The following is a 22,027-nucleotide window of genomic DNA, read 5'->3' on the forward strand; positions in this document are numbered from 1 at the left end:
AACTGTGGACGAATTTGAAAGGGAAGCATCGACCGTCGAAAACACGTTGAACACCCGGATGTGCCACTACGAGCGACCACTTCAGCCGGACTACTCAAGCCACTACCCCAGCGCATCTGCAAGCGGAGAGAACCTTCGGGACCTCATCCGGGAGATCTAGCGAGAGGAGCTCCGCCGATTGCTGCCACCATCGCAGCAACCCCAGGTGGCGACGCTCGCGGACGTCATCCGTGAAGAAGTCCAGCAGGCGCTGGGCGTTCCTCAAGCAAAGGCTGCGACTGTTTCAGCACAAGAGTCAACAACGATGTACTACGCTGCTGCATCACGTCGCCCTGCGCCCCGACATAATGACTTTCCAAGCTCTCGCCGCTACCGTCCTATTCCTGAAAGTCGCCCCTTGGCCCCCGCCCGCCAAGCCTACCAACAACCCCCAAGCCCCAGGGAGTGCGACGCCTGGAGGACAGCAAACAACCGGCCATTATACTTCACAGCGGTGAGGCCGGCCACATTTTGCGCCACTGCCCGTACCGAAGAATCGGTCTCCGCGGATTTGCAGTCGACGCTCCACGATCACACACAGGTGAACGACCAGAAGACATCGACAACTATCTGCGTAGCGGTGAGATTGCGCCACCAAGCCCCATTGCCGTACAGGGCCCGCTGTGCATCGCCAGGCCATAACTACGATGATAGTGCGCGCGGAAGGTCCCCAAGCCCGCGCAGAGGAAACTAAGAACAACCTTTGGAGGTGAGGTTGCTTCACGGCGAAAACACGAAGATCCTCCGCCGCCGACAGCCACTAACGGCGACGCAGCCATTTTTGCTGCTCCGCACGACGACATCGACGACAACACGACAGGAATGCAAGCCGACACCGCCGCCCAGCGAAATAACAACAGTACGCCCCACCCATGACCTGAATAAACGACGGAGCCGAGATAGGACACCAAGGCCCACGTGCATTGCGAGGACGCGAATAAGCGACCTTGAAGTTGATGTCGACGGTCGCAGAGTCGCTGCGACACTGGAGCTGACTCTTCAGTCATCAGTGGACCGTTAGCCTCTCAGCTCAGGAAAGTTACCACCGCTTGGGATGGCCCGCTAATTCGCACCGCAGGTGGCAACCTAATTACTCCATCGGGACGATGCCCTGCAAGAATAACCGTAAATGGGTGAATTTACCCCATCAGCTTTGTGATCTTGCAGCAGTGTTCCCGAGACATGATTTTAGGCTGTGACTTCCTAAATGAACATAGGGCTATCATCGACCTCCGATCCAAGTTCATCGAGCTCTCTGCAGACAAAGCCATACCTCCTACGACGACTTCGATGTAACACGTCGCTCTAAACGTCCTCGACGGAGGATTGACCGTGCCGCCCTGATCTCAAGCGTCGCAGTCAGCGTAGGTAGCGCAGACATTGAAACCGCTGAAGGCATCGTCGAAGGAAATATCCAATTGCTCTTGGAGCGAGGTGTCGGCATCGCAAGAGGCATCGCGGAACTCCGGAGAGGACACGCTCAGGTGCTGGTAACGAACTTCACCCAAGAATAGCGGCATCTCAACAAGGGCACGACGATCGCTTTTCTCGACGTATTAGCGGACCAAGATGTATTCACCCTCCCCGACCAACCACACGCACCGGACCAATTCCGTCAGCCAACATTTGACATCAACCCGGCATTGACCCACTGTAGGAAAGACCAGATTCGCAGTCTTCTTCGAAGCTACAGGGAGTGCTTCTCGTCATCATCGAAGGCACGACAAACACCACTGGCCTAGCACCGCATCACAACGGACGAGCACGCCCGACCTCTGCGCCAAAGCCCTTATGTACCGCCACGAGAACGCCAGGCAATTCGCGATCAAGTAGAGGAAATGCAGCGTGATGACGTAATCCAGCCATCGAACAGCCCCTGGGCGGCACCAGTCGTTTTGGTGAAGAAGACTGCACACTTCGTTTCTGCGGTTATTACTGCCGCTTGAATAGCATAACTAGGAAGGATGTCTGCCCGCTCCCCCGCATCGACGCCACTCTCGACCGGCTCTGCAATGCAATGTACCTCTCATCGATGGATCTGAAGAGCGGATATTGGCAAATTGAGGTCGACAAAAGAGATCGCGAGAAGACCGCATTCATCACACCGGAAGGCCTTTTTGAGTTCAAGGTGATGTCATTTGGCCTTTGCTCCGCACCAGCCACGTTTCAACGAGTAACGGAGACAGTGCTGGCGGGCTTGAAGTGGCAGATTTGTCTGGTATACTTGGATGATGCCGTTGTCTTCTCCTCTAGCTTTGAAGACCACCTAAAAAGGCTTCGGACAGTGCTAGATGCTATTAGGGCATCGGGACTAACGCTAAAAGCAGAGAAGTGCCACTTCGCCTACGAAGAACTGCGGTTCCTAGGTCACATCGTTAGTAAGGATGGTGTTCGCTCAGACCCGGAGAAAACAGCTGCAATCATACAATTACCACCGCCTGTCGACAAGAAAGCTGTGCGCCGATTCCTTGGGTTGTGCGCTTATTATCGACGATTTGTCAGAAACTTTCCGCGCATCGCCGAACCCTTGACGCAGCTTGCAAAGGCTGACGTACCTTTTAAATGGGAAGTGCCGCAAGGAGAAGCCTTTAAAGAACTCAAGCGCCGCCTGCAGTGCCCTCCAGTACTTGGCCACTTTGATGAAAACGCCGAGACAAAAATTCACACCGACGCGAGCAGTGTGGGCCTAGGAGCCGTTCTCGTCCAGAATAGTGCCGGACAGGTTTAAGTAATCGCCTACGCCTCCAGGTCCCTTACAAAAGCCGAAGTCAATTACTGGACGACCGAGGAGTGCATCGCGATCATCTGGGCCACTTCTAAGTTTTGTCCATACCTATACGGCCGACCATTCAAGGTGGTAAGCGACCATCACGCGCTCTGCTGGCTGGCTAATTTGAAAGATCCCTCCAGCCACATTGCTAGATGGAGCCTACGGCTTCAAGAATTTCACTTGACTGTAGTCTATAAGTCGGGCCGGAGGCATTCCGACGCAGACTGCTTATCACGCGCTCCAGTCAACGCTGCCCCGAAGGACGATGACGACGACGCCTTTTTGTGACCGGTAAGCGCCAGCAGTTTCGCAGAACAACAGCGATCAGACCCTGAGCTGAAAGCGCTAGCCGATTACTTAGAAGGAAAGACCGCTTCCCCTCCTGGTGTGTTCAGGTGACATTTATCATCGTTCGAGCTAAGCAATGGCCTCCTCGTGAAGAACTTCGCACCCAAAAGGACCGCGCAACTTCTTGTAGTGTCTAACAACCTCCGTCAGAAAATTCTGCAGGTGTTGCATGATGAGCCCACCGCATGCCATCTCGGGTTTGCACGCATGTTGCGTCGAATCCAGAAGTACTACTGGCCGCGACTAACTGCCGACGTTGCCCACTACGTGAAGACATGTCGTGAGTGCCAACGACGCAAGACGCCGCCTATCAGATCAGCAGGATTACTAAACCCGATTCCGACCCCAGACCTGCCCTTTCAACAAATTGGGATGGATCTCCTCGGCCCCTTTGCAGCTGCATCTATGGGTAACAAGTGGATCATCGTGACCACTGACTACCTTGCCCGTTACGCCGAAGCAAAAGCACATGCCCAATGGTACGGCGGCAGAAGTAGGCAAATTTTTTGTCGAACAAATTCTCTTCCGACACAACACCCCAGAAGTGCTCATCACGGACAGGGGAACGGCGTTTACGGCAGAGTTGACGCAAGCCATCCTAGAATAGTCATACAAGCTATCGACGAACAACTACATACCATCTCCAGACCAAAGACCTTACGGAGCGCCTGAACAAAACGATCGCGGGCATGATCGCCATGTACGTCGACGCTGAACACAAGACCTGGGACGCCATGGTGCCGTACGTGATCTTCGCGTATAACACGGCAGTCCAGGAGACGACCAGAGCGACCCCGCTCAAGCTTGTGTACGTAGGGAGCCCAGGACAACTCTCGACGCAATGATGCCGCACGTAACCAACGAGGACAACTTTGACGTCGCCGCCTACCTGCAGCGTGCAGAGGAAGCCCGACGACTCGCATGGCTGCATATTAAAGACCAACAGCGCACCGATAGCCGACGATACAACGTACGACGACACCACGCAGAGTACAATTAAGGAGACCAAGTGTGGGTTTCGACACCAATTCGCCGTCGCGGACTAAGTGAAAAATCGTCGCGTCGATAATTTGGGCCGTACAAAATCATTCGCCGCGTCGGACCACTGGACTATGAAGTCATTCCCGACGGAACGTCAGCATCACAACGGTGACGCGCACGCCCAGAAATTGTATGAAGCCTTATTACGCGCGTGTGAAGCCTTATTACGCGCGTTAATGAATCCGTGGCGTTTATACTTTGTAATGTTTCGATTTAAGTTGCTCTGTTTATTTTGGAACATCGAGGCGATGTTTTTTGGAGGGAGTAATGCCGCGAAGCCTTCAAAACTATAATTGTTGTTTTTTAACAGCCGCCGGCATGCGGCCTTATCACCGTGATTCTGGCACGCGTATTAATTCTGTATCCCGTGTTCGTTCATACTCGTTTTCGCGATACGACGCGTTATCATTTTCTTTGTCGCGAACGATGCGCGCCGAGATCTGTCTTGAAGAGTCCGATCCCTTGCGTATGTTTCTACAATGTTCGATGTTATGCTAGTAGCAGATTGCGACGTTATCTCGATTGTTCTGAGCAGCCTTTAAATTGAGCGTTGACGAGTGTGACGGGCATTCTTTGTTCGACGATCGACGAGCACGTTTGTTGCTATCGCCGCCGCCGAGTTGCTTAGTTCTTTTGCGGGTGCAAGTCAGCCCAATAAAGAGTTAATTTCAGTACCATCAAGCCTGTGTCTTCTTTTGGTGTTAACGGCCTTGTCACCACTACGTGACAATATACTCGAAATGTGCTTTCATGTACGGTATTTAGGGCATATTTTAAACGTATATTTCTAATATTAAATAAGAAATTTACCCAATATATTTTATTATTTCGTCAACATATTCCTGCATACAAATTATATTTAGAATAGATTTCGAATATACTCCAGTATATTTCAAACGTATTACTTTTTGCTAAGGGCTACGGCATTTTCTGTACAATCATTGATGTCGGAAGTAGGCAGAGAGGCAGTAAGGGCAGGAGGGCCTGTGCTGTCAATAACCGTCACCGACGTTGAAGAACGATTCAGATAGGGAGCACCATCACAGTAGCGGCCGATTCGCTATCTCGATGACGTTTCTGGATATGGCAAGCACGAGCTCCCCTACATACAGGATGTGGAGAGGGAAGTAGGTTTCAGGTAATGGGCGCGAGGGGAGCTGTATGCGCGGGCCATTAAAGTTGTTTTGTCATGCGCTTACATACGCCACAGATTAAGTTCACCCGTGCGTTTTTCTGAACGCTGTACCATCCCTAACGGGCATTTTGACTGCAGCTCCAGCTTCGTTTTGTAACAAATGAGCGTTCGCTACAACAACGTGCGTTATAAATGTGCTCGACTGTACTTTCAGGTGCTCATTGTTCACGAAACATGTTTACCACTGGTGTCGGACAGCTTTTATGGCGCGGATTCTATTTATTTTGAGAAGCCAATATGGGGGGGGGGATTTAAACTCGCAGGCTTTTCGAAAATGAAATTAGCTGTAGGTCGTCGCCCATTTATCATTGTTCTTCATTACTTATACCCCTTCTCTGGACCGCTTTACTTCTTTAGAAAGCCGCACGGACGAATCCAACCTATAAATTATTAGAGTATTTCAACCTGAAAACGCTTGCGAGTTTTTTTCCAACATTAGCTGTCGGTGGCGCACTGTTCAGGTTTGTACTCACTGTGGTTCCCAGTTGAAAAATACACCAGGATGGCCTGGTGTGTTGTGGAGTTTTCTGGTGTGCACAACAGGTTCTGTAGTGTGTTCTGGTGCAAACACTAGGCCAGGCTAGTGTGTTTAGTGTGCACATCACACTGGGTTAGTGTGTTCCAATGACCACACCAGAGTGGGCTAGTGTGCTGTGGTGTGCACACCAGACCATAGTAGTGTGCTATAGTGTGCACACCACACCGGGTTGGTGTGTTCTGGTGACCACACCAGAGTTGGCTAGTGTGTTATACCAAGCACACCAGACCAGACTAACGTGGTGTGTACTGGTTTGGAGTGTTATGGCCACACCAGAGTGTGCTAGTGTGTTTTAAGATTCACATGCTAAAATGAAGCACTATTTGTACAAGTTCATTAGAGTATATTCAGATAATTCAGTGAATCTGTACAATTAGATTCCTCGAACCAAATGAAAAAAGTAGCGCAATAAACAGCAAAAGAGGTAATCCTCAATAAAGTTTTTAATGATAATATTCAATAACAAAAGTACTTCAAATGCCAAAAACCAGTAAAGGTTGACGTTTTCAACAAATAAGCCAAATAGCACTGACATTCTCACGATAAAAGCGATATGCCGCCTCACGATTGACTCACAATATGTATGTACATCTACAGGCAAAGGTGCACAGACCCTGTGAACGACTACAGTTCCTGTTCTGAGCAAAAAGGGGCAACAAAGTTCTCAAAATAGTAAGCAATAATCTATATTGGGCATAGCGGCTTATTTATATCACAAAAAAATACATGGTCAAAGCAGGTAAAAATGACAGATCTATTACCATGGAGTGCCTCAAATTTCATACACTTGTCCTCTGATTTCAGCATGAAATTTTAGTGAGTGTAATTCACATAATCTAATTGCAAGACACTGATAAGTAGCATACTGTATATAGATCAACATTGGTTGAAAAGGGAACAGATTACTCTGTCAGTCTAGCTTTATTTACGTTTCAGTGACTATTAATGAAATAATGTTCAATATATATCTACCAGCAGCTCCAAGGGAAGTGTTTTAGCATGATACTTAGCATGATACTGCTATGATAAGTTTAGCTTTCGTCTACCTTGCAAATGAGTGCTAGTACTATAAGCAAGTGTTACAATCATTGCAGCTTTGTGGCAGTTCGATTATGGCAGACTGCTGCTAACAAGCATTTGCTTCTTATTTGTCAAATGTTCTAGGCAAACAAATGCTTCCCTCACACTTATTTAGCCACTGGCTGTTTTAACAAAATAATTCAGAATGAGGAACTGATCCCCTGAAACACTTTGTTCATTCAGATATAGATAGCTTGGCATCCTCAGAATTAACCTACTTCATTAGAAAAAATAAGTAAGAGGTTAACACAAGCTTTGCTCTCCTCACAAGGACACAAGCAGAGTTGTAAAATACTGAGCTTGACTGCTTACAAAGAGGCGTCAGAAACAATACAGAACTCAACGACCTCAAAGTACAGCTAACACTTTTAATATACTAGCTCTTGAAATAAAAGAGCGAGGATTGAGATACCCGCAATCATCCAGCAGCTGAAGCACTGTTTCTAACTAGTAGCAGTAAAACAATTAAAGGGAAGATATAAACTTAAAGCTCTGGAAGAAATAGGTACATCAATGGAGAGGCAATAATATTAAGATCATAAATGTGGACTTGTGTGGAAAATTTAGAAAACCATACGATAATATTCCATTACTGTACAGAGACTTAAAGTTTTTGTGTCACTATTCAGTGTTCAAATATGGTCTCCTGTACTCTGTAAAGGCCACTGAAGTTTGATCAGGAGTTTATAGTTCCTAGCCAGTGCCTCCTAACAGCCTAATTGCTAACCATGCTAACACGGGGGCCAGTGGGTTGATCATGTTGGGGACTGATGCACTACTTGCTAGACTGGGAGACAAATGAAGGACAATAAACGACAAACGATTGTGCCGTGTATCCTTCATTCGTCCTCAACCAGCTTAATCGCCCGCTTTGTGATGGGTGCCATTGGTAGGTCTCATTATAGTTAGTCGCTGCAATGTGGCACTACCCTTAAAGTATGAATGCTTGCGTTCATACTTTGTGCAGCTCTCGCTTCTTGCGTGGCGCAGCAAATTTTTAAACGCAAATCGGCTGGAGGGGCAGCTTTGCTCATATCGAGGCAAAGTTGGCTCTACTTGTCCCTTGAACGTGGTAGCAGGCCCACTTGAGACGCTGCTTCGTGTTAGTCACTGACTGCAGCTCCTTGTGAGACAAAAAGTGTTTTAAGGTAAATTTGTTCACTTCGCCCACAAAAGCGTTTCAATGACGTAGTTCTTTCTTTGAGTCTATTATGAAACAATTTGCCCAACCTAATCACACATATGAATCACCTTAGTGCAGCTGTTAAAAAAAGGATGGCAAGCCAATGACCTTATTGGAAGCCATTAAGCTGCCGAGCCACCCATTCAAGAACACAATTTACTTTCCACTCCTTGTAGCAATCGTAACTGTAGGCTACCATGGGTTGGTGGTAAAATGACATTATCCAAAAGATACAGGACAGGCATAAGCCTATTCACATAGATGGCAGCCTGGAGAAAAAAAATTTGTCATAATGATGGCAGCTTATCCTGGCAAAAGTAGAGCCATGGCTTGAAGGCTATTGCTACCTGGTGGTCACAAAAAATGCCTCTGCAGGGAAGATTGCGTTCATGGCTTATTTATTTCATTCTCCTATTCCTCTTAGACAAACTTAATACTTTTTCATATATTTGCCCAGCAGCTTCAGTGCATTTGCTGAAATGTTACATCTTGTTGCTAAAAGACATACATGACTCCAAGAAGCACCCCACCATTTGTGCCCGCTCTCAAAACCAGCACTTGCAGCAGCTCCACAGAAAGCACTTTCACGGACAGCACACCCTATGACGTGTCAATTTTTGACAGGTAGCCTGATGATCATGAGGGATGCAGAGTCCTCATGAGAGAAAGAAAGAAAGTTACAAAAATTGTATTCCCTGCTTTTCGCCGTGTGGCACCACTCAGCTGGTATCTCTCCTCAACAAACGTAGGCCAAGTGTGAAAGCTGTCCATTGGAGCAAAGTAGGAAAGGAGGACAGGAGAGGGCCATGGACGGCCAGATCGGTCGTTTTCAGCAAGCATTGTAAAAATAAAGGAGGCACTGGTACCGCAGAAGGAATTAGACACCTGTTAGCATTTGATGCCCTGCCTGGTATAGTAAATGTGATGATGAATAAACCTTGCTAGACTCAACAGGCATGCTTCAACACTTTTGCTAATGTGATGACAAAGAAATGCAGTAAATCAAGGTTGCAATTTCATGTAAACTGACATTAACATCACTGCCATTGCTGACCCAATCCACAATAGGTTATTCCCACATTTGACAATTCATTGAAGCCACAGAAAAAATAATAACCAAAGTTGAACCCAAGCAACTCAGTGCTGTGGATGAGATACCATTCAGTCGAAAGTTGATGTATGTGCATTCGGGCAATATGTGAAGAATAACCCTACAAATGGGGACAACAGGTATGTGATGAGGCAGGCTGTAGTGGCTTTTTCTACAGGTTTTATATGTCGGCAGAAATATGATCACCAGCTATAAACTTGAGATCCGCCGGACAATAATAAACAAACTAATTACATCCCTTCTTACAGCCAAGGGCCATGAAAATATATCCCAACCATTGGCCTTGCTTCCCACGATTAAATGTGCAAACTAAGGGAAAAGGCATTGCATTCTCCCGAACTCAGTGCATTGGATGAGATAATTCCATCCAAACGTGGCTGCATTCTTGGGTAACATGTGAAATATAACTTTGCAAATGTAGCGCATGTAGCTGCGCATCGAACTATACCAGCTTCTCCGACATGGCAAAACATGCAACTGACTGACCATTTAAACATTATTAGAAGGGTATTCCCGCCATAAAACACACATTATGGTGATCAAAAGAATGTAAACTGCAAAATACACTTGCATACAAATTTGTGTCCTTCTTAAAAGTACTTGCTTTCTATTCATGGACATCCAAATTCATAGGTGCACTGCAATACCTGTCAACTGCATGCTCCTTCCTGTTCAGTAAATCCCCCCTCTCATCTTTTGGGGTATCTCTGTTCACGCATACTGTTGCTAAATATACAGTGGCTTTGATGGAATATCCAAAGCTTTCTCAAGTTTTTCTAGGGCCTGCAAGGCTGTTGTCAAAAAGGGGTCAATTCATAGGTACACTGAGAAATTAAAATGTTGTTTACATGCATTCTTATGGCCTGAAGTTGCCTTCAGCTTTTACCAGAGACTGTGACAGTAGTGCCACCACATCTTGCTAATATCACAGATCAGGTGCTGGTCTATATCAATTATCAGCATCAGTAACATGCACCAGACCAGCTGACCAATAAATGAGCATTATGAAAGCATTAAGACTGAGAAGTGGAAATGTTGGTACATTGTTTCAGAAATACAACTGCAAAAAAAAAAATTTGTAGAGAGAGAGATGGGCAAACATAAAGACGAGTCCATGTATTCTCACCTCTACCTGTTATCTTTTTGTGCCGTTGTCTTTTTCAAACAAGAGAAGAGCAAATTTTCAAAACATATCAAAGATGGTAAACCATGGCAAACAAAAAATGAAAACAATTTCTGAATCACAAATTGTATAGCACCTTAATCTTAATGTGACAGCCTGAACTTTGCTCAAACGAAGAATGTTAACTCAAAAATGATGTTTAAAAACCTGACATTCAATGGGAACTAATAAGGGTGCGCCCACAGGTAACTGAGCACAGCACCATTTGCAGTACATGACCACATAAGCCAATAAAGGCCGATGATAAATAGCACGTGAAATGTGCATGCTCTCCCAAAAGCAGGCTGGGGCAAAAAGGAACCTGCTCGTTGTAAAATGATGCAAAATATTTCTTTAATATCTCTAGCTTGGTGACAGTAAAATTTATTCACTGTTCACCTCTGCACCCTTCATATATAGGTTTATTTTCTTTTTTTTAAGAATGAAGCCATGTGTTAGTACATGCATGCATATATTGAGCGCAGAAGGGGGAGGTGGTGAAGGGTGGCTGTTCCTGGCCCTACGGGGCTGGGAAAGGGAGGTCAACGCCGCTTGCTGCAGGGGTTAGCTTGCCACCGAATTTTTATCTGTTGTAGACCGTCATTGCACCCACCACGGCTTAGGTGGTGGACGACGGCTGTTGCGGAGCGCGTCCTTCTCTCCCTCTTCTTTTCTTTCTTTACTTTTTCTCTTCTGTCCGCATGAGGCAGCGGAGGTGGCTTAGCTACAAAGCCAGTAGCAGGCCCGTGCATTTTCCTTTCCTTCTTCCTACAGCCACAACAACAGTATGTGCATGTGCCTGATGTGAAACCAACATAAAATGACTTCAACAAAGTGCTTTTGGTGGCTGCACGATGTCATTTCTCTGACGACTGGTTTGAGAAAGTGTAATTTATAGTTTATTTGAGTGTTCCATGAAGCCTGCCATTTCGATCAGTTTTCCCTTTACGAGTTTCATAACACCTCTGTGTTGCACGCTGACTAGTTTTATTTCATGATTACGAACTGCTACAGCACGTGTGTCAGCTCTCCTGTTGCAGCGGGTTTCAGCAAAACGTAATTCACTGCTGCTTTGTTTCTGCATCAATTACGTATATTACGTATTATGTCTGCAACTAAAGGTTCTGCAGCATCTCTGTGAAGCAGTGTTGTGAATATTCTTGGGAAATCTGAATGAATAAAGCCACATAAGCCATATAAGATGATTTTTTTTTCGACATGGGGGGGGGGGGGGGGATCTCGCACTATTGCGTAAAAATACCATAAGCCAAAAACTAAACTGAGGACTGGACAGTTTTAGGTTGCACACATAATAATAGGTAGATCAGCATCCTGCAACTTGGCATTGATGTGTACAGCAGGTAATAAAATAAGTACTCATTCATAATCCCTGAAGTACATTTACACACGCAGCTGCACACCTACACAGCCGTTTTGGAGAAATAGTATAAGAGGATGCTATATAGTTTTAAACAGAGTTGATATTTCATAAGTTCCTCACAAGACTGATTCAAATCAATAGCAGTGGCTCAGTGGTTAAGATGTCTGGCTACTGACTGATATAGAGGCGTTGGACACAGTGAATGAGATTTTGCTAATGTTGACGAATACTTTTCCCCAAACAGAGACTGTACTAATTCGTTTTCGAGACTTCGCCCAAGGCTTGAGAATTCAGTGATGCTCTCCCAGTTACTTCCCAAGAAGGCATCAGCTTCATGGCCAGAATTCGAAAGAATGTCGCGGCTGGACTAGATGGCCTGAGCAGTGTCCCTAATAAACATGTAGCACCTATTATAGCCAAACCACTCGCATTTATAATCAATCAAATGATTGAAACTGGTATATTTCCTTCTGACCTTAAACAAGGGCGTATAACCCCGGTCCAAAAAGGGGAAAGTGTTAGCGATATATCTAAGGTTTTTGAGAATGTTATTAATGCTCAACTTACAAATTTTCTTACTAAATACCATGCTATCAGTGAATCGCAGTACGGCTTCCATAAAGGAAAATCAGTTGAAATGGCCTTATTACAAATCAAAGATGAAATACCTGAAAATATGGATAGCAAAAAATTCACTGTAGGTTTATTCATTGACCTCAGAAAAGCATTTGACAGTGTAAACCAAAATATATTACTCTCAAAGTTGCAAGATTATGGCATACGTGGTGTTGCTCTTGATCTTATCACAAGTTACCTCTCAGACAGAAAACAGTGTGTAAAAGTTAATGACCTGACTTCTTCGATTACAACAGTAAGACATGGTGTACCTCAGGGATCGATCCTGGGACACTTGTTGTTCATTTTGTATATTAATGATATGTGCGATTTGCCTCTTTCACCGAAACTGGTCATGTACGCTGATGACACAATTTTTTTTTTCACCGCACAAACCGTAACCCAATTGAACACTGTCATAAATAGTTATTTGATCAAACTTGAAGAGTGGTTGCATAACAACAGATTAGCCTTGAATGTTAAAAAGACTAAATATATTATTTTCAAGCCTTATAACAAAGCCTGTGACACTGAGCTAGTCCTAAACTTTCAAGGTACAGCGTTGCAGAGTGCAACTTCAGAAAAATATTTAGGCGTCTGGTTTGAAGAAACCATGTCGTGGAACACACATGCTAGCAAGCTGGCGATAGAATTAAACAAAACAGTTGGCTGCCTCTATAAGCTAAGAGAATTACTTCCAGTGAGGCTCAAAAAAGCAATATGTTTTGCTAATTTCTACTCTCGTCTTTCATATTGCATTTTAGTTTGGGGAGTTACAACCATCCATAATTATAATAAACTCGAGCGGCTACAAAAAAAGGTGCTACGAATTCTTGAAAACTTTTATGGAAACCCTAGCCTACTGATCCCTTGTTTACTAAACATAGTATGCTTAAAGCAACTAAATTATATGATTACAAACTGTCTCTCTATATGCATAAACGTAACCTTCCCAACGATACGCACCGTCCCTTGCATGCTTACAGCTTACACAGGGAACTAACGCCAGTGCCACGTACACGAACAAATTATGGCCGGGCCACTCTTCACTACCGCATACCATCTCTTCATAATAAACTTAAAGCCCACATTGACTTTACTGCCCCGCTTAACACATTTAGACACGAATTAACAAATTTTATGATGAGGCAATGAATAAATACTGCGACGTTCATATTCATTTCTGATATCTGATGTGTATATAATTCTTTTGATTTTGATCTCATGTACATATCCATTTTTTTACTGTGTTGTGAAATCCTCTGCGAGATGCGGCCTGTAGACCCCCAGGGCCCAGTCAAGCTGTCTGTGACAGCTTTTTCCCTGGGGGCCCCCAACTTGTAGGTTGGAAATAAAGTGAATTTGGATTTGGAGTACACGGTCTTGAACTCGACTGTGGTGGCTACACTTCGATGCGGACAAAACAAAGGCGTTCATGTTCTGTGTGATGTCAGTGCACCTTAGAGGTCCCCGAGTGGTTGAAGTTGTTCCTTAGACCTCCACTACACCACTTCTTTTTATTCATCACTCTTGATTTTATCCCTTCGTTACAGTGTGATTCAAGAGGACACCAAGAAATGTGACAAACACTGCGCTTTTTCTATAAGCCCGTTTACAAGTCTGATTCAAACTTGTAGCATTAGAAATGACAAATAATCAAAGGAATGTGTACATAGCCTCTGGATGTGGCACCGATGTTTTGTTTCTTACTCTTTCAGAACTTATGAACATTCTATTTTATTGAAAGTACTCTTTCAATAACTATAAGACTAAGCAGTAATCAAAATATACGGGCGAATTTCAATTCCAGCTAACATTTACTAATCAATCTCATACAGGTTCGGCACCTTTGCAATATACGACTGGTCGTTCTGTGCCACAAGCAAACATGGTGATTTACCCTTTTCTCCCTAATTATGCACAACCCGACCTCAGTTGGAGGGTGTTCAACAATGAACATGAAAGGTATAAAGCTCTCCTCAGTTATCAATTTTTGGCAAAGCAATAGGACATTATTTTGAACCAAAAAGATTCTGAGCACTCTCAGGAACTTGCTATGATGTGTTTCGATGTATTGCGAGCATGTTTTCTCACTCCTCGTGTAACTGGCACTGTGCACAGTGAACCCACTGACACGCGCTCTGAGGTATTCAGTGACACCAGACACAGCACCAATGGCCTGGGTAATTAAGTCCTGAATGTGGCTTTCAAGACTGCCACAGTGCAGTGGTGCACCTAATACGCCGGATTGATGCTTATAACCTTGCCTTCCGGAAATCAATTTTTTCTGCTGATTCAGAAAGGGTGGCAGTGCTACCAGACGCTTCAGTGACTTCAGGACTTCTTGCATAATGAAATGCTCAGCAATGTGATTGGGTACACCCTTGGCAGCAGAAACTAGCTTCAATATGTCCCCATTCCCTCCTTCAAATGAGAAAGTAGAGGTGGCCCAAAGTGGCCCAGTCATGCGCACCGATTTCGCAAGCTGCACAAACTGGTGCACATTAAATGTTTAAATGTGCTCACCATAAAGTACTGGCATCTGCTCAACAAATTGTTTGAGAAGCCTTTCAGCAAAACATATTTCTCTCTCTTCAACAACTGTGTTCAAGGGTATGTACAAACTATGTGAAAGAAAGCAAAAATGAGCAAAATATCTTGGCGGGAGCAAATCATGCAGACAGGGCACACTGTAATAAAGGAGCCAGTACTTCCACTCAGTGGCTTTCCAAAATGAACGTTCTGTTACTGGCCTTGGCAACCTCGTGAAAAAAATTGGAGGCCGAATTTTCAAGAGGCGGTTATTCAATTCTCTGACACGGTTGCCAATGTACCACACACTTCCTGATGCGCACAACCAGAGTTCCATAAGTTATGCGGTGACCCCTTTCAGTACGCAGTGCATATAATCTGGTGGAAAGCCCCATACCAGGTCCAGTGTTCTTAGGTTTAAAAATAGGCGAGAGCCCCCTCCAAGCCATCCGCAGGGCAGTTTCGCGTGGCTGCAATATTCACTGCGTCGAGTACACTGTCGTGGCAACGCTCCACCATGTGTATCCCTCCATGATACACTTTTGTTCCTAAAAAAAGAATATTTGCCTTAACACTACAGATGATAAATGAAATCCCGTGCTTAGAAACAGGGAAAAAGTAGACCAGTTGCAAAAACCTACAAGCCAGCTTGTCCTTAAGCATAGGTATGCACACAAGGAGGGCAGGGAGTGCGGCAGCCCTCTCTAATGCTCTCACGGAGCGCCAACCTTTATTGTGGCGGACCTTCAGTACTAAACGTGAAAGTTTATTTCCATGCAGGCTTTTTTTATTATACTCGCAGCTGAACACCCATGGTGTTGCAATACAAGAACTACTCACTTGCCATCTTTACCTGCGGGAAGCCAATCAAGAACCCAAGGAACCATTGGGTTCTTGAAAAAAAAGTGTTGTTCACCCACTAGTCAGAATATCCATCAAAGAAGCCTTAGGTGCCAGTGAGGAGAACAGGGCAGTTGGCTTTTTCCAGAAAGGGACTAAGAATAAGCGACTTGAACTTTTACTACCTCAGGGTGTGCATAACGCCTAACATTTTGCACAATGGCCTGAATGGCCCAACATATACGCAGACTTGTTTGACAAATCCAAGCCTTGTCAGGGAACCTTCAAGTTTAGTTTTGACAACACACAAGAAATGCCTGAAACTTACGTTTGCCAGTTGTCGATTTTTTTTGCAACAGTCGAAATGATATGAACCACACTAGCCAACAGTACACAGTTGAACCTACTGCTTAAGAATGCATTTAAAGAACAAAAAACAAAGTTGTTTCTTGAGCTGTATGGCATGTAGAATGCAAAAGAAGCAAACCTTGTAATTAAAGCAAGTATTACCATTAACAAGAGTTCCCTATTGAAGGCACCATGACCAGCCGTAGTACCCATTATACTGCTTCGCGTTCAGCAGTGATGCACGAGCTGGTGAGTCGACACAGAAGCATAAGACGTTCACCGTTGAGAGCACAGCTTGACCGGCAAAAGACCGTGAGAAGCTGCCTATAGTATTGATTTTATCAACAAATGCCTTTAAGTAGACGTGTGAAGGTGGGTGTTCTTTAGCGAACCAAATGACACCGATAAGAATGTTTTTCCAGCGATATGGGAGATGTAACTCATTAGGCTGAACTCGTATTGGCCACATCGACCCTTTGCTGGACTTGAATACTGGTGCTCCATCGCTGTTTGCCGTAACAGTCAGGTCACTCCAGCTCACGTTCCTCTCACAGCGGATCTTTCTGTAGAGTTGGCCATCTGTATATATATGTGCCTTCATGAGTTGCAGCAGCCAGTTTCAGGAGGTTTCTTCCAACTGTGTCCCCAAAGTTTTTTAGGAGGCGCTGCAGCTGACATTTTAGATCCACTGTCAGGAAGAAGCTCCTTTTTTTTATTAGCTGTGATGCAGTTATTGTGGCAGCACAAGTATCACAGCGCTGCAAATCTGGCCCACATCCTGATGTCAGGCATAAGGATGTTGGGCAGTAGGTATGGATTTCTTATATGCCTTATGGCAAGTTTGCGTAAAAAAAAAAAAAAAAAAAAAAAACAAGTATGGATTTCTACCATCTTTGTCTGATGCAAATCCCACAACTTTCTCAGACCGTATTTTGTTGATGGGAATACGTTCTGGCCCAATAAAGCGTTCAATAATTTCAACAAGCTGTCAACTTGGGTCCAAGGAAGACCAGCAGCAGAAACAAAGGTCAGCACAAGCAGCATTGCTTGCAGGCGGGTAGTTTCTTGGTTTCGTATTGTTGACTCCGAGTTGATTCGAATGAATTCTGACAAGTCCTCATCAGGGGCCTCCAGCACAACAGCCTCCTCATCAGGCACTAGGGTCTGTGTATTAGGCATGCTGCCTTCAAGACGGAGGCTTAGATCATCATTTAAGTCGGGATGACTTGTAGGAGTAGGATAATGCCCCTCATCTCCAGATTCCTACAAAAAATGTGAAAAAAAACCCTAATCAGCAACAAACGAAAAGAAGGACAGCATTCACGCAAATGCCTGTAGAGTGTAGTAGTATATATCAGGGACTAAGGTACAATTCTGCATTAACACTGTTCCATTTCTATCATACATTCCTTTTCATTAACTTTCATATGAGCAAGTGCCAAGTGATGCAGGACCAAGCACGAAAAAAAGACTGTTGAAAGTTGCCACATAGTTCTGTATTGGCATGTTCATCAAGCAGAGTTCACAACAATTGACACAAGGCCCAACAAGAGATCATAGCATGTGGACAAGCAAGAGCACAGTTGAGCAGCAGGAACTACAGGCAACCAATACTTGGTGGTAACTACATGAAAACAGTATAGGCACCAAATTTCGGTTCCATGTTATCTTTTTAATGGCACGTAAGAGATTACTGTGTATGGATCCTCCCGTGGTATTAGCCTGTAATCACTAAAATATTTGTAATTGAATTTTGTTCTCTCATTTGTTTTGGTTTCACCAATTGAGCGATGGCTGACATCAGAGTGGTATATATAGAGCTTGCAGGGGTGGAAGCAGGCTCGAGCGATTTGAAGCAGCTTTGGGAGCAGTAGTGAAGCCATTTCGGAGCAGCTTTGGAGCAATGAAACGAGAGTTTTGAAGCAGTTGAATTATGCTTTGGAGCAGGTTTCTGCCGTCAAATGGCTCTGATAATTGCAGTTTTCTCTTCCTGTAATACAAAATTTCCTATGTGTTTCCTTTTTATACAAGTTCAATGCCTTTCCAACTTTGCACTCATGTCTGACAAGACAAATGGCCAACTTGGAGCAGAACAGCAGCAAAAAGGACGCTTGCTGATGCACTTCATAACTGAACACCTAGTGTGACCTAAAGCATCTGCCGATTTTGACTTAGATTCAAATGCCGATGTCTGCCACTTTGATGCGCTCAAGCAGTGCCACTAATATGGAGCTCAGATTAATGGGCACGACATTTGCGCTCTCTATCTAGTGCATATCCTTTTCGGTCCTGTGTCTGTGCTGATAAATTCCTGAGCACTGGTCAGCAGTGCCTTCAGGAAATATAGATGGCACTGAAAGGCAACCTTTTCATCCTTCAGCATCTTTACTTCACTGCCTCCTGTCAATAGTTCATCATTCTTTGCTTGAGCAATGCTGGGGCTCATTTTTAACATCTTGGAGATAGGCCCTGTATGGCTTGACAACACTCTTGAGAAGCTTCCCAGTGAATGACACCTTTAGCGTACCAATCCATAATGCTTCAAGTAGGATTTTGCCTGCCATAGGCCTGACAAGCTTGTCACTGACAAAAAGGTTCGATGGTGAAGTGCCTGCTTGTTTTCACAGCAGAACCATTAAGCCTGTTTCACATGCAAGCGAAAACGCTAGCGATTTCTGCCGCGGCGGGTTGAGCGGTGAGAGCGACGTAGATCCAACTTGGACATTTCTCGCTCTTGTCGCTGCTGCTCGCCGCTCACTTCGATCAATCGCTTACATGTGAACCAGCCTTTAGACAAATTCTTGCCGTTCTTGCAGTCTGACAAGTTTTCTAATGGCTCAGAGTAGTTTGCGCTATCTGCTTCGCTTGCTGCTCTCGCTTCTCTCTCCACCTGCGATTCAAAAGGCTGAAAGGAGGTGCTATGTCACACACACAGTGCTTTTTTTTCCAATAAATTCTCTTCATTTGCCTGTGGCTCACACTAAATGTACTTGCGAACAAATATTTACTATAGTTAATGCTTCCCTCCCTTACAAAAATTTGATTTGCATTAAGCCCAGTGTAAGATGTGGTATATCCTTGCTGGTGCTGTGACATTGTTCCTGTGTTCTGCTAAATTTGGTGGCAAAGCATCAAGGCAGCCAGTTTGGAGCGGTTTTAGAGCAATATTGCATTTCATAGCCGGATGTAGAAGGGAAAGCAGTTTGGAGCAAATGGAGCAGCACTTCCACCCGCGACTTGCGATCGAGTGATGAAAAAAATGACACATTCACTCCATTGTCATTTTGGTTCAGTACAACAATAAAACTAGCCTGCCTCAAAAGCTGGAATTGCAAACAGTGAACAAGCAGCAAATATATCAGTTTTTCCATCCCTGACCTCACCAATATGCTACTTTGACATCATTGCAATGCCCAACCGCTGAAACACATGAAAGAAAAAATTCCATAATGAATTATATAACTGTTCAGTGGCCATAGGTAAATACCATCTATGTAATTACCTATTATTACAAACATCAAAATGCATACCCAAGAATTATGTGTTTAACTCCTTGAAGCTTCACCTTAACAGTGAAAGGCCATTTCCCCCCCTTTTTTTCTTTTATTGTATGCCTCTACAGTACTTATGCACATACTATGTGACGGATATGTCACAGAGCGTCCTCTGCCCCTTCCTATCTGTTATTTCAACCAACAAACTTTATCAGCTAATTGAGTACTCGATGCTCAATAAATATATTTCACCAATCAACTAAAAATGGCTCTGCAGAGACCTAATTTAAATAGTCTTGCCTGTTCCTGTTTGCCAATCACTATACTCTTCTGGGACAGGACAAAATGTTCTGAAACGTGTAAAAAGAATGGCTGTACAGCCTGCTGTGAATTTTTCTTTTTATTTTAATTTCGTGTAAGCGTTCTGGCGGTAACGACATGGATGGAGGAAAAAGATATCATTGTGCCATAGGGTGACTGTATTTTGTATAGAAAGCCAGATATTGTTCAACATATGTGTTTATAGACTGTTGGGTTGGGGCTTTCTTTAGGTATGTTCTCTAGCAGACTGCACAAAAATTTCCCTTTAAACCTCCATGCAATCCTGTTCATACCTGTAGAAAATGATGACGGTGTTCAGTATGGCACGATAATGCTATTAGTTTTGCGCAGCGTGTGAAAATCCCGTATGGCCCTTCGCAGGCTGATCTCCACATCAAACCTGGCCGAAAGTATTTTGGGGATTCTGTCCTAACTGACATTTTGAAAGCTCAGTCACGTGTACCTGAGTATATCAATGCAGTGAATAAAGTGTCAATTTGAATTTTTCTAATTAGATGTACTGCATGTCAACCAGCTCCATTTTGACAAATCTGCCAGCCTGTAGTTTTTGTGAAATAAATTTCAACAATGAGAAAAAAAAAGCTTGGCTTATGTGTATAGCGCCGTTCAATCCCCAGCGCCTGAAATTACGCCAGTTATATTTATTGCTTTAACTCGTTTCCCTTTATTCCTATGTTCCTCTGACGACTTCATTTCTCGAACCTGGAATCACTATTTCCGACGGGCAGCAAGGATTTTTCCGCACATGAACTCGTCACGTTAAACAACACAATTAAGTACCAGAAAATGATCCACATATATACTAGTGCCAGTATGGCGTAAGTTGAAGGTGAATCTCGCCGCAACGCGTCGTCCGGCACGTTCTATCAGTCCGTTCAGTTTACATAATACCCCTCCCTCCCCCCTCTCCGCGCGCGCGCGCGCGCCCACTACACACAAACAAACAGTAAGAGACGTTCGTTTCTTAAGAGTGGAGAGAACTGAGCCCGGGATAACACGACGGCTTACCTTTGAGTATTCACCCCATGCTGATTGCCTCTGTGGCTGGCTCCACACGGCTTGCCGGGGAAATTTCGATGATGACGTACCGGGCTCAAAATAAGCCAAGTACCGTTTTTTAGGCGGCATGCTGTGTCGAGTTGTGGTGCACCTGTTGGCCTTCGAATTCTCAGCAGATAACAGCAGCTAAACGCGCTTGCTGGAGTAGCGCAGAAAGCCGACACAAGGTCACAAACGCATTCAACAAAGGATTCTTGGCGAACTACCGCTATTAACGCTAACCACGGTGGAAGAACCATGCAGGGCGCGAGTTGCCACCATATCGTCGCTGGCAGCACCAGACTATCAAAATAATACTCTTTTTTAATACTCGAACATAATAGTAGTCTATCCACAATGAAACGGACGAAGAGTGGGAATGTGCATATAACCTGCAATCTAGTTCAGTGTACCTGCAAGATTTCCATTTTCACCGTTGCGCGCGCATCATCTTAGCCGCGGGAACTATAAACCCAAAAGCAACACCGAGTTGTTTAACGTACGTGCAGCGGTCGACATCGCACAGCACACGGGTGTATGTTTAGCGTTTCAAAATGTATCGCTCACAGTAAACAAATTAAACAAATCAGTCGACCACATAATTAGTTTTAGGGCATATATACGCCTCAAACTGGCTATGTGGCAAAGGCGCGCATTGATTGGCTCTTTGATTCATCTGGATATTCAATTGAGACAAAATGAGACAGGAAGGGCTGTTTTAGAGCGCAGTTCCTTGGCGCCCGTTCCTGCGTTTCGCGTCGTCATCGCCGTCGCCCGGCCCGGCGTTGTTCCTTGTAACCAGCTCCGCAAGCAAGCACCGTCAGAATCAATCCGCAGAGCCAAGGGAAACACTAGAGGACTGGGTCCAACGCCTCTTTAACGATAAGGACTCCCACACACAACATTACACAACACAGCAAGACGTCCCAATGCTCGACACGAAGATGGCTCATTTAATAGAAGCCCACGC

This window comes from Amblyomma maculatum, chromosome 2, assembly GCF_055883805.1.
Source record: "Amblyomma maculatum isolate TAMU_Amacu chromosome 2, ASM5588380v1, whole genome shotgun sequence".
Lineage (NCBI taxonomy): Eukaryota > Metazoa > Arthropoda > Arachnida > Ixodida > Ixodidae > Amblyomma > Amblyomma maculatum.